The sequence below is a fragment of the Aquarana catesbeiana genome, linkage group LG11 (assembly GCF_042186555.1).
Source record: "Aquarana catesbeiana isolate 2022-GZ linkage group LG11, ASM4218655v1, whole genome shotgun sequence".
Lineage (NCBI taxonomy): Eukaryota > Metazoa > Chordata > Amphibia > Anura > Ranidae > Aquarana > Aquarana catesbeiana.
This window is the reverse complement of record NC_133334.1, coordinates 5,776,553-5,793,305: the sequence shown is the minus strand read 5'-3', so window position 1 is coordinate 5,793,305 and position 16,753 is coordinate 5,776,553. Positions and strand designations below refer to the sequence as shown.

General features: G+C 48.5%; 1 long non-coding RNA gene across 1 annotated transcript in view; it reads right to left on the bottom strand.

The window, feature by feature from the left end:
* Positions 1-961: 961 nt before the first annotated feature.
* The window catches only part of LOC141112931 (uncharacterized), a 39,577-nt gene continuing 23,785 nt past the window's right edge, over positions 962-16,753 (bottom strand). The window contains exons 2-3 of the long non-coding RNA XR_012236659.1: positions 2,944-2,988; positions 962-1,092 (exon numbers count right to left, since the gene is read on the bottom strand). This is a non-coding gene — a long non-coding RNA (uncharacterized lncRNA). The remainder of the gene's footprint in view (positions 1,093-2,943; positions 2,989-16,753) is intronic.

Genomic DNA, 16,753 nt, shown 5'->3' with positions numbered 1-16,753 from the left:
TGTCCCCTCCCCCACAGTCACATCAGTCTCTGTACCAGAGGAGCTTACACTCTAATGTCCCCTCCCCCATAGTCACATCAGTCTCTGTACAGAGGAGCTTACACTCTAATGTCCCCTCCCCCACAGTCACATCAGTCTCTGTACAGAGGAGCTTACACTCTAATGTCCCCTCCCCACAGTCACATCAGTCTCTATACAGAGGAGCTTACACGCTAATGTCCCCTCCCCCACAGTCACATCAGTCTCTGTACAGAGGAGCTTACACTCTAATGTCCCCTCCCCCCACAGTCACATCAGTCTCTGTACAGAGGAGCTTACACTCTAATGTCCCCTCCCCCACAGTCACATCAGTCTCTATACAGAGGAGCTTACACGCTAATGTCCCCTCCCCCACAGTCACATCAGTCTCTGTACAGAGGAGCTTACACTCTAATGTCCCCTCCCCCACAGTCACATCAGTCTCTGTACAGAGGAGCTTACACTCTAATGTCCCCTCCCCCCACAGTCACATCAGTCTCTGTACAGAGGAGCTTACACTCTAATGTCCCCTCCCCCCACAGTCACATCAGTCTCTATACAGAGGAGCTTACACTCTAATGTCCCCTCCCCCACAGTCACATCAGTCTCTGTACAGAGGAGCTTACACTCTAATGTCCCCTCCCCCACAGTCACACACACTAAAGCACTAATTCAGCAGATGCCAATATTTTATTTTTGAATTATAAAGGAAATATGGGGCACCTGCAGTAGATCCACAGCAACATCATACCCAAAACCCTGGCTGCTACTAAATGCACAATCCACGTGCTGCAAGTAAGAGTGCTATGACCCCCCCCCCCCTCCCCCCATGCTTCGCACTTTTTATTTATTTCACTGACAGCCAACTGTGTGACGTTTCTGATTATCCAGTAATGTGTGAAGCGCCCCCTATGGGAAGGTTATTGCACCAGATTAAATAGAACCTGTCTCTGTGATGATGAATAAACTGACCTTTAAAGCTACGAGGACGGCGTGAGTCTTGGACTTCAGCCCCACCGTGGCGGAGCCTTGCTTCACCGCTTCCATCGCATACTCGATCTGATGGATCCGGCCCTGGAGAGGAGACAACAATCAGAACATCTCATCATATGGGGGAGGGGCACCCAACAGGGGGCGGGTATTAAAAACACATTTTATAGAATATTCATTTTTTAAACTGAATGTAACAATTCCAGCCTCCCAATTTTTATATAAGGAGCATGAAATCTCATCATCTGTGGCAACAGCTGGATAGAAAAATGTGAACTGTTCTACCTGTAAAAGCATTTAAAATTCTGTTCAGCCTGTCTTGAGATTTGCACGGCCCTGCCACAGTGTACAGGTAGACAGTGACAGTTCTGTTCACTATTACAGGACCCTGTGCAGCCTGCAGCCCACTCATGCGAGATAAGCGTACTACTGCTGAGGATCTCTCTGCTCCCCGTCTTGTATACCGCCTAAACGTGTCCCCCTCCCCTTCCAGCCAACCACCCTACCAGTGCCTAAACCCCTCCCCTTCCAGGACCTCTCAACTGCCACTGCCTAAACCCCTCCCCTTCCAGTCCACCACCCTACCAGTGAAAAAAAAACCCTTCCAGGCCCCACAACTGCCACTGTCTAAACCCCTCCCAGCCCACCTCCCTACCAGTGCCTAAACCCTCCCCTTCCAGGACCTCTCAACTGCCACTGCCTAAAGTCCTCCCCTTCCAGCTCACCTCCCTACCAGTGCCAACCCCCCCCCCTTCCAGGCCCACAACTGCCACTGCCTAAATCCCTCCCATTTCCAGTCCACCTCCAGGCTCAGCGAGGTTGCACACTGGGATGGGGGTGTTCAATCACAACAGATCTATGTGTTCTATCGCTCCTCCATATAATTCTATTATAAGGTCAGTGACCCTCCCCCCGATGATGGAGGGGTGTGACCCTCCTCCCGATGGTGGAGGGGTGTGACCCTCCTCCCGATGATGGGGGGGTGTGACCCTCCTCCCGATGGTGGAGGGGTGTGACCCTTCCCCGATGGTGGAGGGGAGTGACCCTTTCCCGATGGTGGAGGGGAGTGACCCTTTCCCGATGGTGGAGGGGTGTGACCCTCCCCCCCGATGATGGAGGGGTGTGACCCTCCCCCCGATGATGGAGGGGTGTGACCCTCCCCCCCGATGATGGAGGGGTGTGACCCTCCCCCCCGATGATGGAGGGGTGTGACCCTCCCCCCCGATGATGGAGGGGTGTGACCCTCCCCCCCCCGATGATGGAGGGGTGTGACCCTCCCCCCGATGATGGAGGGGTGTGACCCTCCCCCCCCCGATGATGGAGGGGTGTGACCCTCCCCCCCCCGATGATGGAGGGGTGTGACCCTCCCCCCCCCGATGATGGAGGGGTGTGACCCTCCCCCCCCCGATGATGGAGGGGTGTGACCCTCCCCCCCCCGATGATGGAGGGGTGTGACCCCCCCGATGATGGAGGGGTGTGACCCTCCCCCCCCCGATGATGGAGGGGTGTGACCCTCCCCCCCGATGATGGAGGGGTGTGACCCTCCCCCCGATGATGGAGGGGTGTGACCCTCCCCCCCCGATGATGGAGGGGTGTGACCCTCCCCCCGATGATGGAGGGGTGTGACCCTCCCCCCGATGATGGAGGGGTGTGACCCTCCCCCCCCCGATGATGGAGGGGTGTGACATGTCTATCTCTCTGATCTCCCGGACACCTCATGACAGACACACAAGGAGGCCGTTGTCTCCGGTGCAGCTGTGGAATGAATCTGCAGCGTCGGCTTTTATCTGAATGTGCCGCCGGCTTTGATGCTGAAGGATCACAAGGCGTCTGTGCCGTCTCCGGGGGGACGGATCATGTTTGGGGCGGAGCGGACCTCAGGAGGAGAGAATTGTGTGATACATAAAATGTGTTCAAACAAAAGGTGGAGCTTACCTGGGGGCTCCAGACCGTCACGTCGTTATCATACTGATTGCGAAACTGAAAAAGAATAAACAAAGTCATCAGATCTCATCAATGTAAGAAAAATCATCCGCAGAGAATACCGAACCCGCCTCCCCTCCCCCGACACCATCTACATGATAACCAATCATTACTTCCATTCCTCGGGATATAAATGCTCTGTGTGCAGGAAACGCTCCGCAAACCCAGATATCACCTTGTAAAAGTATTACTTTATATATTTCTGTAGAGCACATATTATACAGCTGTTACATCATCACCTCACCACGTTCATTTTGGATGTTTATTTGTTTACACAACAATTATATTGAGAAAAAAAAACATCTTATTTTTTCCACATATTGCGGACACCCCCTAATATATTCACATTGTCAGCCGGCTTGGGGAGTCTTGGGGTGTCTCTCCTTGGGGAGAGGGATTTTGTTTCTTTTCCCCTCACCCAATGATTATTATAAATAAATGTCATTATTTTTCATGTTTTGCAAATGATATTCATATTTATATTTTGTTCTTAGAAAAGACTTGTGAGGTCCTGAAGAAGCAATCATTTCCACGAAATACGTTGACCCTTGTTCCTCAAACAGCTGTACAGGTTTGTAGTGGACAATGCTTTGCTGGTATCAGTAGGACAATAGAACATATTTTATTATTAAAATAAATATTTTGTACATATTTTTTCTTACATAAGTGTACTTGTGTGATCACTGGAGGGGTATTTAAAATCCTACTACCTACCTTATGTTCCAATATATTTACTAATCGGGACGATTCCCTCCACTGGCACAGATTTCTAGTTGATCACCTCCCATATATACCCAACAAAACTCACAAAGAAAACATTCTGATACCTTGTAAAAGTGACATCATCATTGTGCTGTACACAGTCTTGGTGAGAACAGAGCTGTGGGAGGGGCCAGCAGGCTCCACCCACTACAGGGGGCAGAGACAAGACCAGCCATCCTGCACAAGAGCAGAGCTGTGGGAGGAGCCAGCAGGCTCCACCCACTACAGAAAAACGACAGGAGGGGGCAGAGACAAGACCAGTCACCCTGCACAAGGAGAGAGCAGAGCTGTGGGAGGAGCCCACCAGGATCCACCCACTACAGAAAACTACAGGAGTGGGCGGAGACAAGGCCAGTCCCCCTGCACAACAGCAGAGCTGTGGGAGGAGCCAGCAGGCTCCACCCACTACAGAAAACTACAGGAGTGGGCAAGGACAAGGCCAGTCCCCCTGCACAACAGCAGAGCTGTGGGAGGAGCCAGCAGGCTCCACCCACTACAGAAAACTACAGGAGTGGGCGGAGACAAGACCAGTCATCTTGCACTAAGGGAGCAGAGCTGTGGGAGGGGCCAGCAGGCTCCACCCACCACAGAAAACTACAGGAGGGGGTGGAGAAAAGACCACTCAGAGGAAGCAGCCTCAATCAGATTCCTGATCCCCCCTGGAATGGGGAAGGAGGGGGTGGGAACCTGATAGTCCCATGGGGGGGGGGGGGGGGGGATGGTGGCATATGAAGCCCTGATGTCATTAAATTGGGGGGGGGGGGGGATGTAGAATCTGTACCCTCCCCCGGGTGTACTCAGACTCTTCACTCTCTGGAGATTTTTCTCTCACCTAAAGAACTTTATAAGAAGTCAGTAAAATTCAATGAGAACCTTCTATTGTGTGTGGATAATAAGAAGATCAGACAAGAGGAGGGGGAGGGGAGGAGGGGGGGAGGGGAGGAGGGGGGGAGGGGAGGAAAGTCCCGCACTGAACAGACATGAGATGGCAGAAACAATCCCTGAGATCCATAGAGACTCGCAAAGTAAAAGTGAAAGTCAGAGAGAAGAGACGCTACTTCCTGGAATGATGTCATCACCAGTCCTGTATACACCGTATATCCAGCCCATGTGTCTCCAGTATACAGGGTACACCCAGCAATAGGGGTCCCCCCTCCCCCACCCTTCATATATGGAAAGTTTCCCGCACACATTTCCTATAAAGTCTCCATCCATGGAGAGTCCGCCCCCTCACATTGTTACATTGTATACTTATCCTTCCACCTGAATATATATTTATAGAGCCCATCCCCCGTTCATTGTTACATTGTATACGGATTCTCTCGGGGTATATATATATATAAATATGATAGAAACAGAATATCAACCAAAAATCAGAAAATCCACACGATACAAATGTTATAAATGGAGTTGCAGTTCAGTGAGTAAAAAAAGTATTTGATCCCCAACCAACCAACAATAAATGCTGATCGGCACTGATGACGCACTGACTGGCACCACAAGTGGGCATTGATAGGTGGCACCGATTGCTGGCACTGTTATGCACTGTTATGCACTGTGGGCACTGGCAGGCGGCACTGATGACGCACTGATTGGCAGCACTGGTGGGTATTGATTGCTGGCACTGTTATGCACTGTTGGGCACTGTTGGGCACAGATTGCTGGCACTGTTATGCACTGGTAGGTGGCACTGTTGGGCACAGATTGCTGGCACTGTTATGCACTGGTAGGTGGCACTGTTGGGCACAGATTGCTGGCACTGTTATGCACTGTTGGGCACAGATGAGATGGCTGTGCATCTTCCTCTTCGGGATCGATGTCTCTTACACAGAGGCCGTTGATCGGTTTTATATTTTCCTCGCTATGAGTGTGAGGAGAAAAAAAAAAAAAACGATTACCGATCTTCTGTGTAAATCACGTCATTGGCTGACAGCTGATCACATGGTCAGGGGCGGGGATCCACCCCTTACTCCGATCACCCGAGTCTCATTGGCTCAGTGATCACAGCGTGGGGCGGGCGGGGGGCGTGGAAAGGGGCGGGGTCACTTCTATTGACATCCTCCCGGGAAGGTAGGTCGGCGCTGTGCCCGTCATTCGGCTATAGAGCGGATCTGAGGGGGATAAAGGGGGCACAGGGAGATTTTTAGCAGCCGGGGACCAAATAATCTGCTGAAATCTCATCTCCCAACCCCCCCCTCCCCCGCACCTCATGTAACAATGTTTACCTTGAGTTTGGATGGAGAAGGAATTCAGCAGTTTATAGAGATCAGGAATCACGGCCCTTCCCTGCTCCGCCCTCCAGAGAGATTCCCCCAATAGAAGACGGGGGGTGAAGATTGTGGGTGGGAGTGGGAGGGATCTGTAGAAGAGGGGGGGTGAAGATTGTGGGTGGGAGTGGGAGGGATCTGTAGGGAGTGGGAGGGATCTGGAGGGATCTGTAGAAGACGGGGGGGGGGGGATTGTGGGTGGGAGTGGGAGGGATCTGGAGGGAGTGGGAGGGATCTGTAGAAGACGGGGGGTGAAGATTGTGGGTGGGAGTGGGAGGGATCTGTAGGGAGTAGGAGGGATCTGTAGGGATCTGTAGAAGACGGGGGGGGGGGATTGTGGGTGGGAGTGGGAGGGATCTGTAGAAGATGGGGGGGGGATTGTGGGTGGGAGTGGGAGGGATCTGGAGGGAGTGGGAGGGATCTGTAGAAGACGGGGGGGGGGGGGAGATTGTGGGTGGGAGTGGGAGGGATCTGTAGAAGACGGGGGGGGGGGGGATTGTGGGTGGGAGTGGGAGGGATCTGTAGAAGACGGGGGGGTGAAGATTGTGGGTGGGAGTGGGAGGGATCTGTAGGGAGTGGGAGGGATCTGTAGAAGACGGGGGGGGGATTGTGGGTGGGAGTGGGAGGGATCTGGAGGGAGTGGGAGGGATCTGTAGAAGACGGGGGGGGGGGAGATTGTGGGTGGGAGTGGGAGGGATCTGGAGGGATCTGTAGAAGACTCGGCGAGGTAAATTTATCCTGTAATTGGGTAAATGGAAATAATTTACAAGACCTCAGATCTACCAAATGGACAAAGTGGGACGGATTCCATCCAAGGAGAGGACATAGGAGGAGGAGAGGAGACCAGCGGACATCTGGGGGTGACACATGAAGGGGGTCAGTAATGAGTTTTCCAAGGAGAGGGGAATATTGGAGAGGAGAGGGGAATATTGGAGAGGAGAGGGGCATATTGGAGAGGAGAGGGGAATATTGGAGAGGAGAGGGGCATATTGGAGAGGAGAGGGGAATATTGGAGAGGAGAGGGGAATATTGGAGAGGAGAGGGGCATATTGGAGAGGAGAGGGGCATATTGGAGAGGAGAGGGGCATATTGGAGAGGAGAGGGGAATATTGGAGAGGAGAGGGGAATATTGGAGAGGAGAGGGGAATATTGGAGAGGAGAGGGGAATATTGGAGAGGAGAGGGGAATATTGGAGAGGAGAGGGGAATATTGGAGAGGAGAGGGGAATATTGGAGAGGAGAGGGCAATATTGGAGAGGAGAGGGGAATATTGGAGAGGAGAGGGGAATATTGGAGAGGAGAGGGGAATATTGGAGAGGAGAGGGGAATATTGGAGAGGAGAGGGCATATTGGAGAGGAGAGGGGCATATTGGAGAGGAGAGGGCATATTGGAGAGGAGAGGGGCATATTGGAGAGGAGAGGGGAATATTGGAGAGGGAATATTGGAGAGGAGAGGGCATATTGGAGAGGGAATATTGGAGAGGAGAGGGAATATTGGAGAGGAGAGGGCATATTGGAGAGGAGAGGGGCATATTGGAGAGGAGATGGAATACTGGAGAGGAGAGGGCATATTGGAGAGGAGAGGGCATATTGGAGAGGAGAGGGAATACTGGAGAGGAGAGGGGAATATTGGAGAGGAGAGGGGCATATTGGAGAGGGAATTTTGGAGAGGAGAGGGCATATTGGAGAGGAGAGGGGCATATTGGAGAGGAGAGGGCATATTGGAGAGGAGAGGGCATATTGGAGAGGGAATATTGGAGAGGAGAGGGGCATATTGGAGAGGAGAGGGAATACTGGAGAGGAGAGGGAATACTGGAGAGGAGAGGGAATACTGGAGAGGAGAGGGGAATATTGGAGAGGAGAGGGAATACTGGAGAGGAGAGGGGAATATTGGAGAGGAGAGGGGAATATTGGAGAGGAGAGGGCATATTGGAGAGGAGAGGAGAGGGGCATATTGGAGAGGGAATATTGGAGAGGAGAGGGCATATTGGAGAGGAGAGGGGCATATTGGAGAGGAGAGGGGCATATTGGAGAGGGAATTTTGGAGAGGAGAGGGGCATATTGGAGAGGAGAGGGCATATTGGAGAGGGAATATTGGAAAGGAGAGGGAATATTGGAGAGGAGAGGGAATATTGGAGAGGAGAGGGCATATTGGAGAGGAGAGGGCATATTGGAGAGGAGCATATTGGAGAGGGCATACTGGAGAGGAGAGGGCATATTGGAGAGGAGAGGGGCATATTGGAGAGGAGAGGGGCATATTGGAGAGGAGAGGGGCATATTGGAGAGGAGAGGGCATATTGGAGAGGAGAGGGGAATACTGGAGAGGAGAGGGGAATATTGGAGAGGAGAGGGGAATATTGGAGAGGAGAGGGAATATTGGAGAGGAGAGGGCATATTGGAGAGGAGAGGGGCATATTGGAGAGGGCATATTGGAGAGGAGAGGGGCATATTGGAGAGGAGAGGGGCATATTGGAGAGGAGAGGGAATACTGGAGAGGAGAGGGGAATATTGGAGAGGAGAGGGCATATTGGAGAGGAGAGGGGCATATTGGAGAGGGAATATTGGAGAGGAGAGGGGCATATTGGAGAGGGAATATTAGAGAGGAGAGGGCATATTGGAGAGGAGAGGGCATATTGGAGAGGAGAGGGGAATATTGGAGAGGAGAGGGGAATATTGGAGAGGAGAGGGGAATATTGGAGAGGAGAGGGAATATTGGAGAGGAGAGGGGAATATTGGAGAGGAGAGGGGCATATTGGAGAGGAGAGGGAATATTGGAGAGGAGAGGGGAATATTGGAGAGGAGAGGGGAATATTGGAGAGGAGAGGGCATATTGGAGAGGAGAGGGGCATATTGGAGAGGAGAGGGCATATTGGAGAGGAGAGGGGCATATTGGAGAGGGAATATTGGAGAGGAGAGGGGAATATTGGAGAGGAGAGGGGAATATTGGAGAGGAGAGGGGCATATTGGAGAGGAGAGGGGAATATTGGAGAGGAGAGGGGAATATTGGAGAGGAGAGGGCATATTGGAGAGGAGAGGGGCATATTGGAGAGGAGAGGGCATATTGGAGAGGAGAGGGGCATATTGGAGAGGGAATATTGGAGAGGAGAGGGGAATATTGGAGAGGAGAGGGGAATATTGGAGAGGAGAGGGGCATATTGGAGAGGAGAGGGGAATATTGGAGAGGAGAGGGGAATATTGGAGAGGTAATATTGAAGAGACAGCTTGTGCCAAAGCATTCTGAGATGGGACATGGCTCCCAACATCTGGCTGGGTGCTCCCTCCGTACAGGAGTTTAACGTCCCGCCAGCACAGCGCCCCCGTGTGGAAGCACACAGGCTCTCACATTGGGGGGGGGGGGGGGGCGTTTTTCAGTTGCCATTTTTAGCGTCTGAAAAATGCCTCCAGTGTGAAAGAGGTCTTAGTGGTTTGCCTATTCATCCTGCATACGATCGTTTTTCCGCATTATGATACTTCTCCTTTCTTACCTTTGTCTTTTTCTTTTTTTAGCAATAAATTTTTATTGCAAGTTTTAATTAACAATACAGATTGTCATTCACGTTCATCATTTGTAACCCACATAGTTACATTGTTTGATAAAGATAAGAGTATAATACTTGTTCACCTGAACCAATCCACCCCTAATGGGTTCAAACTGTATTCATGGACAGACCTCCAAGTAAAACTCGAATTGCCGGTCCAAAAAATGAAAACAAAAACTTGCTAATTAGATGAACGGCTTCAGCCTCGGAAGATTTGGCTGCTCAATGACCAGAGCATTTTTTTGTGATTCGGCACTGTGCCGATTTAACTGACAATTGCGCAGTCGTGCGACACTGTACCCAAACAAACATTGACGTCCTTTTTTTTCCCCACAAAATAGAACTTTCTTTTTGGTGGTATTTGATCGCCTCTGCGGTTTTTATTTTTTGCGCTATAAACAAAAAAAAAAAAAAAAAGAAGAGCGACAATTCTGAAAAAAAAAAAAACAAAAACAATATTTTGTACTTTTTGCTCTAATAAATATCCCCATTTTTTAAAAGAAGCAAAATTTTTTCTCAGTTTACGCCGATACGTATTCTACATATTTTTGGTAATAAAAGCAATCATGATAAAAATCGCAGATCACCGTCATTACTAGAAAAAAAAAAAATATATAATAATAATAATAATAATAATAATATTAAAAATGCTATAAATCAAACCCCTATTTTGTAGACACTAACTTTTGCGCAAACCAATCAATACATGCTTATTGCGATTTTTTTTTTTTTATTACCAAAAACATGTAGAATAATATTTTGCAGACGCTATAACTAAGCATATATTGATTGGTTTGCGCAAAAGTTATAGCGTCTACAAAATAGGGGATAGATTTATGGCATTTTTATGTATTTTTTTTTTATTTTTACTAGTAAATGGCGGCGATCTGCGTTTTTTATCATGTTCTCCTATGTGTCCATTGCACACACAGGCTGTTCTCAGCAGTTTTGGGCAGTAAAAAAAAATAAAAAACTAAAAATTGTGGGTTCTGAGAGATGTTTTTCAGCTGTAAAAATGCTCTAACGCTGATAAACGTCCAGAAACGCTCAAAAACGTCGCTCACCAGCATTTAACATTTTTGATCTATTGAAAAAAAAATTAAAAAAAAAAAAAAAAATTATTTTTTTTAAGAACAAACGCTAATAAGCGCTATTGCGAAAACGTTGAAAGAAGTTGAAAAACTCTCTGCAAAGCTAGCGGCGTTATTTTATAAGGTTATTTTAACGTCGCGAGTGCATGAGGCCGAAAAGTGGAGGGCAGTGAAAGGGTTAAAGAGTAATAATGTCAGTTATTCTCAAAGACAGTTTGAATTGGCCAACGACAGTTGGAGTAGGCGATCGGTTGCCATGGTAACAACACGTGACTCGGATTTCTCTTTGAATTACAAGTCAGACGTTGGAAAGTTGCAGAAAACGTCCCATTTGGTTGATGTTTGGAGCCCAGTATAGAGTCCATGTCACTGGGAATAGGGAAATCTCCGTCCTCCATACTGGGAGAAGAAGAGGACCCCTGTTGTGTCGATGAGTGCCTCCTATCGAATAATGCCTCCTACGTACTGCGCATGTGCAGTGCATGACGTCACGCCAGCTGATTTCCCGATCAGCTGGCTTGGTGTATCAACTGCACATGCGCAGTTCGTCGGATGCATTTTCCGACGGGAGTCACAGAACACAGTGGAGAGGCACAGTGTAGGACAGGCTAGAGGAGATACTTTGAGCTCCGATTCCCGGGGACCCACTTGGTGAAAACCCACCAAACTTGGCACACTTTTAGGGAATACCGCTGGCTGCCTGTGGAAAAAATTTCGGGTCCAGAGAACCGAAGGGCAGCCGGTACCGACTCCCGAAAGTGAGCCGCTTGCTTCATTTTTCCGCTGACAGGAAGAGAAAACAGTGTAGGAGTGTAGGAGAGGCTCGGGAGATATTTTGAGCTCCGGTATCCGGGGATCCGCTCCATGAAAACCCACCAAACTTGGCACACTTATAGGGAAGACCCATGACTGCAGGTGGAAAAAATTTCAGGTCCAGAGAACCAAAGGGCAGCCGGTACCGAATCCCCAAAGTGGGCCACTCGCTTCATTTTTCTGCCTGGGGGAAAAAATTGGCAAATTTGAGCTCCGGTTTCTGGGGACCCACTGGGTCAAATCCCACCAAATTAGGCACACTTGTAGGGGGGGCCCATGGCTATACGTGTAAGAAATTTTGGGTCCAGGGATCCGAAGGAAGGCCGGTACCGACTCCCCAAAGTAGGCCCCTCACTTAACATGGGAGTCTATGGGGAAACCAGGCAAAATTGTGACGGATTTCACTTATCGCTCAACCATTCGACGACCAAATGGGCTAGCGACATCAAACTTGCACCCCTTTTTCCCAGATATCACAGCTACACCTCATAAAAATGTGGAGGTTCGGGGATCTTTTACCGGGGATTTACCGGGGCCACAATGTTGACCGTCTTCACGGTACCGGTGCTCCCTGACCATGGGTTACAAAATTACAAAGCTTGGGGGTGATGTAGAGACACTCTATGGGTACCCCCACACCGAACCGGGGCCCAGTACCCCAACCGGAACCCTCCGGTTACCGGAAAATGGCACTTTGAAACGGTGTAGCTCGGACCCGGTTCACTGGGGAAGGCTCCGGTAGGTCTCATTTGAACATTTTAGGCCTTTTCTACAGAATGGCATCCACTTTCGAGGACCAGTGGACCCCTCACAAAACACCGGCAAAGACGTGCACGGCGCTCTCCGGTTCTATGGGTCTTAAAAATACACAGACACCGGGAGGCTGTGGGGATGCTCTTCAGGTACTCACTGGCCAAGTTTGGGGTCCAGGGAACGTTTGGCGGGCAGGTAGCACCCTAAAAAGTCAACCGGTAGAAACCGCACATTTAACATTGGAGTCTATGGGAAACTCGGTTAACTTGGGGGGTTGATATTTCCTCGGCTGTTGGGGTTAGGAACACCAAACTTGGCACACTTGTAGGGGAGACGATGCACTACATGTGGTCCACATCCGACGAACTGCGCATGTGCAGTCTTACGTCATGCCAGCTGATAGGGGAATCAGCTGGTGTGACGTAGTGGATGCATTATTCGACGGGAGGCACTAATCGACAAGACACCCCCCCTACAGTCCATGTTCCAGGACTAGACACAGATTTCAGTTGTGAATAGTGAATGGGAAGTGGAGACATTTCATCCGCATTTCTAAGTAGAAAATACAATTCCTAGTCTAGATTCCTTGTTTATCAATTTTGAGCCAATCAGATTGCTTGTTTTATTATGTAAGATTGTAATGATTTGAATATTTGAGTGTTTTAACCACTGGGCACTTAAACCCCCTTCCTAACCAGACCAATTTTCAGCTTTCGGTGCTCTCACATTTTGAATGACAATTACTCAGTCATGCAACACTGTACCCATATGAAATTTTTGTCCTTTTTTTCACACAAATAGAGCTTTCTTTTAGTGGTATTTAATCACCGTTGGGTTTTTTATTTTGTGCGCTATAAAAGAAAAAAAGACTGAAAATTCGGTAAAAAAAATGAAATTTTCTTTGTTTCTGTTATAAAATTTAGCAAATTTAGTAATTTTTCTTTGTAAATTTTGGCCACAATTTATACCGCTACATATCTTTGGTAAAAATAAGTACAAATTAGTGTATATTATTTAGTCTTTGTGAAAGTTATAGAGTCCAAAAGCTATGGTGCGAATATCTGAAAATTGATCACACCTGAAGTACTGACGGTCTATCTATATTCTTGAGACCCTAACATGCCAGAAAAGTACAAATACCCCCCAAATGACCCCTTTTTAGAAAGAAGACATTCCAAGGTATTTAGAAAGATGCATGGTGAGTTTTTTGAAGTTGTCATTTTTTCCCACGATTCTTTGCAAAATCAAGATTTTTTTTTTTCTTTTTTTTTTTCCACAAAAATGTCATATTAGGTTATTTCTCACACACAGCATATGCATACCACAAATTACACCCCAAAACACATTCTGCTATTACTCCTGATTACGGCGATACCACATGTGTGAGACTTTTACACAGCGTGGCCACATACAGAGGCCCAACATGCAGGGAGCACCTTCAGGCGTTCTGGAGCACCCAGGCCAATTCTGACATTTCTCTCCTACATGTAAAAATAATAATTTATTTGCTAGAAAATTACATAGAACCCCAAAACATTATATATGTTTTTTTTAGCAAAGACCCTAGAGAATACAATGGCGGTTGTTGCAACTTTTTATCTTGCACGGTATTCGCGCAGCAATTTTTTGAACGCTTTTTTTTGTAAAAAAAAAAAAAAAACAGTTTTGTGCTTTAAAAAAAAAAACAAAAACAGTAAAGTTAGTCCAATGTTTTTGCATAATGTGAAAGATGAAGTTACTCCGAGTAAATAGATACCAAACATGTCACCCTTCAAAATCGCACACGCTCGTGGAATGGCGCCAAACTTTGCTACTTAAAAATCCCCATAGGCGACGCTTTAACATTTTTTACTGGTTACGTGTTTTCAGTTACAGAGGAGGTCTAGGGCCAAAATTATTGCTCTCGCTCTACCGATCGCAGCGATACCTCACATGTGTGGTTTGAACACCGTTTTCATATGTGGGCGGGACTTACGTGTGCATTCGCTTCTGCATGCGAGCACAAAGGGACAGGGGCGCTTTAAAAATGTATTTATTTTTTTTATTGTTCATTTTACTTTATTTATTTTAGTTTGACACTTTTTCCCCCAAACATTTTTTTTGATCACTTTTATTCCTATTACAAGGAATGTAAACATCCCTTGTAATAGGAATATGGCATGACAGGTCCTCTTTACAGTGATATATGGGGTCAATAAGACTCCACATCTCACCTCTAGGCTGGGAAGCCTAAAATAAAAAAACGATCCTGGCTTCGATCGTAGCGGTGAGTCGGTAGAAGCACCGGGGGGCGGCGGGAAGGGGGGGGGGGAGGTCCCCGCTCGCCTCCCATAAGAACGATCAAGCAGTGGAACAGCCGCTATGATCATTCTTATGGTGTAGGGAATCGTCGGCTGAAAAAGCTGATATCTGAATGATGCCTGTAGCTGCACCCATCATTCAGATATCTCCGCACAAAGTCAAGGACGTCGTATGAGGGCCGGCGGGCGGGAAGTGGTTAAAACACTTTTTTTTTTTTTAAACACAAAGTTGTCCATTTATACAATATTTCTACCACATAGCATGTACATAGCAAAAATGACACCCCAAAATAGATTCTCCTCCTGAGTACGGTGATACCACATGTGTGAGACTTCCACAGCCTGGCCACATACAGAGGCCGAGTACAGCTGAATATGGCCGAGCATGGCTGGGTATGGCAGGGTATGGCTGGGTATTGTGGGGTGTTGCAGAGTATTGTGGGGTGTTGCAGAGTATTGTGGGGTGTTGCGGAGTAGTACAGAGTATTGCGGGGTGTTGCAGAGTACTGTGGGGTATTGCGGGGTATTGTGGGGTATTGCGGGGTATTGTGGGGTATTGCAGAGTATTGTGGGGTATTGCAGAGTATTGTGGGGTATTGCAGAGTATTGTGGGGTGTTGCAGAGTATTGTGGGGTGTTGCAGAGTATTGTGGGGTATTGCAGAGTACTGTGGGGTATTGCAGAGTATTGTGGGGTATTGCGGGGTATTGCAGAGTATTGTGGGGTATTGCAGAGTATTGTGGGGTATTGCAGAGTATTGTGGGGTATTGCGGGGTATTGTGGGGTATTGCGGGGTATTGCAGAGTATTGTGGGGTATTGCAGAGTATTGTGGGGTATTGCAGAGTACTGTGGGGTATTGCAGAGTATTGTGGGGTATTGTGGGGTATTGCAGAGTATTGTGGGGTATTGCAGAGTATTGTGGGGTATTGCAGAGTATTGTGGGGTATTGCAGAGTATTGTGGGGTATTGCAGAGTATTGTGGGGTATTGCAGAGTATTGTGGGGTATTGCAGAGTATTGTGGGGTGTTGCAGAGTATTGTGGGGTATTGCAGAGTATTGTGGGGGTATTGCAGAGTATTGTGGGGTATTGCAGAGTATTGTGGGGTATTGCAGAGTATTGTGGGGTGTTGCGGAGTAGTACAGAGTATTGCGGGGTGTTGCGGAGTAGTACAGAGTATTGCGGGGTGTTGCGGAGTAGTACAGAGTATTGCGGGGTGTTGCGGAGTAGTACAGAGTATTGTGGGGTGTTGCAGAGTATTGTGGGGTGTTGCAGAGTATTGTGGGGTATTGCAGAGTATTGCGGGGTGTTGCGGAGTAGTACAGAGTATTGCGGGGTGTTGCGGAGTAGTACAGAGTATTGTGGGGTGTTGCAGAGTATTGTGGGGTATTGCGGGGTATTGCAGAGTATTGTGGGGTATTGCAGAGTATTGTGGGGTATTGCAGAGTATTGCAGGGTATTGCGGGGTATTGCAGAGTATTGCGGGGTGTTGCAGAGTATTGTGGGGTGTTGCAGAGTATTGCGGGGTATTGCAGAGTATTGCGGGGTGTTGCAGAGTATTGTGGGGTATTGCAGAGTATTGCAGGGTATTGCGGGGTATTGCAGAGTATTGCGGGGTGTTGCAGAGTATTGTGGGGTGTTGCAGAGTATTGTGGGGTATTGCAGAGTATTGCAGGGTATTGCGGGGTATTGCAGAGTATTGCGGGGTGTTGCAGAGTATTGTGGGGTGTTGCAGAGTATTGTGGGGTATTGCAGAGTATTGCAGGGTATTGCGGGGTATTGCAGAGTATTGCGGGGTATTGCAGAGTATTGCGGGGTATTGCAGAGTATTGTGGGGTATTGCAGAGTATTGCAGGGTATTGCGGGGTATTGCAGAGTATTGCGGGGTGTTGCAGAGTATTGTGGGGTGTTGCAGAGTATTGTGGGGTATTGCAGAGTATTGCAGGGTATTGCGGGGTATTGCAGAGTATTGCGGGGTGTTGCAGAGTATTGTGGGGTGTTGCAGAGTATTGTGGGGTATTGCAGAGTATTGCAGGGTATTGCGGGGTATTGCAGAGTATTGCGGGGTGTTGCAGAGTATTGTGGGGTGTTGCAGAGTATTGTGGGGTATTGCAGAGTATTGCAGGGTATTGCGGGGTATTGCAGAGTATTGCGGGGTGTTGCAGAGTATTGTGGGGTGTTGCAGAGTATTGCGGGGTATTGCAGAGTATTGCGGGGTGTTGCAGAGTATTGTGGGGTAT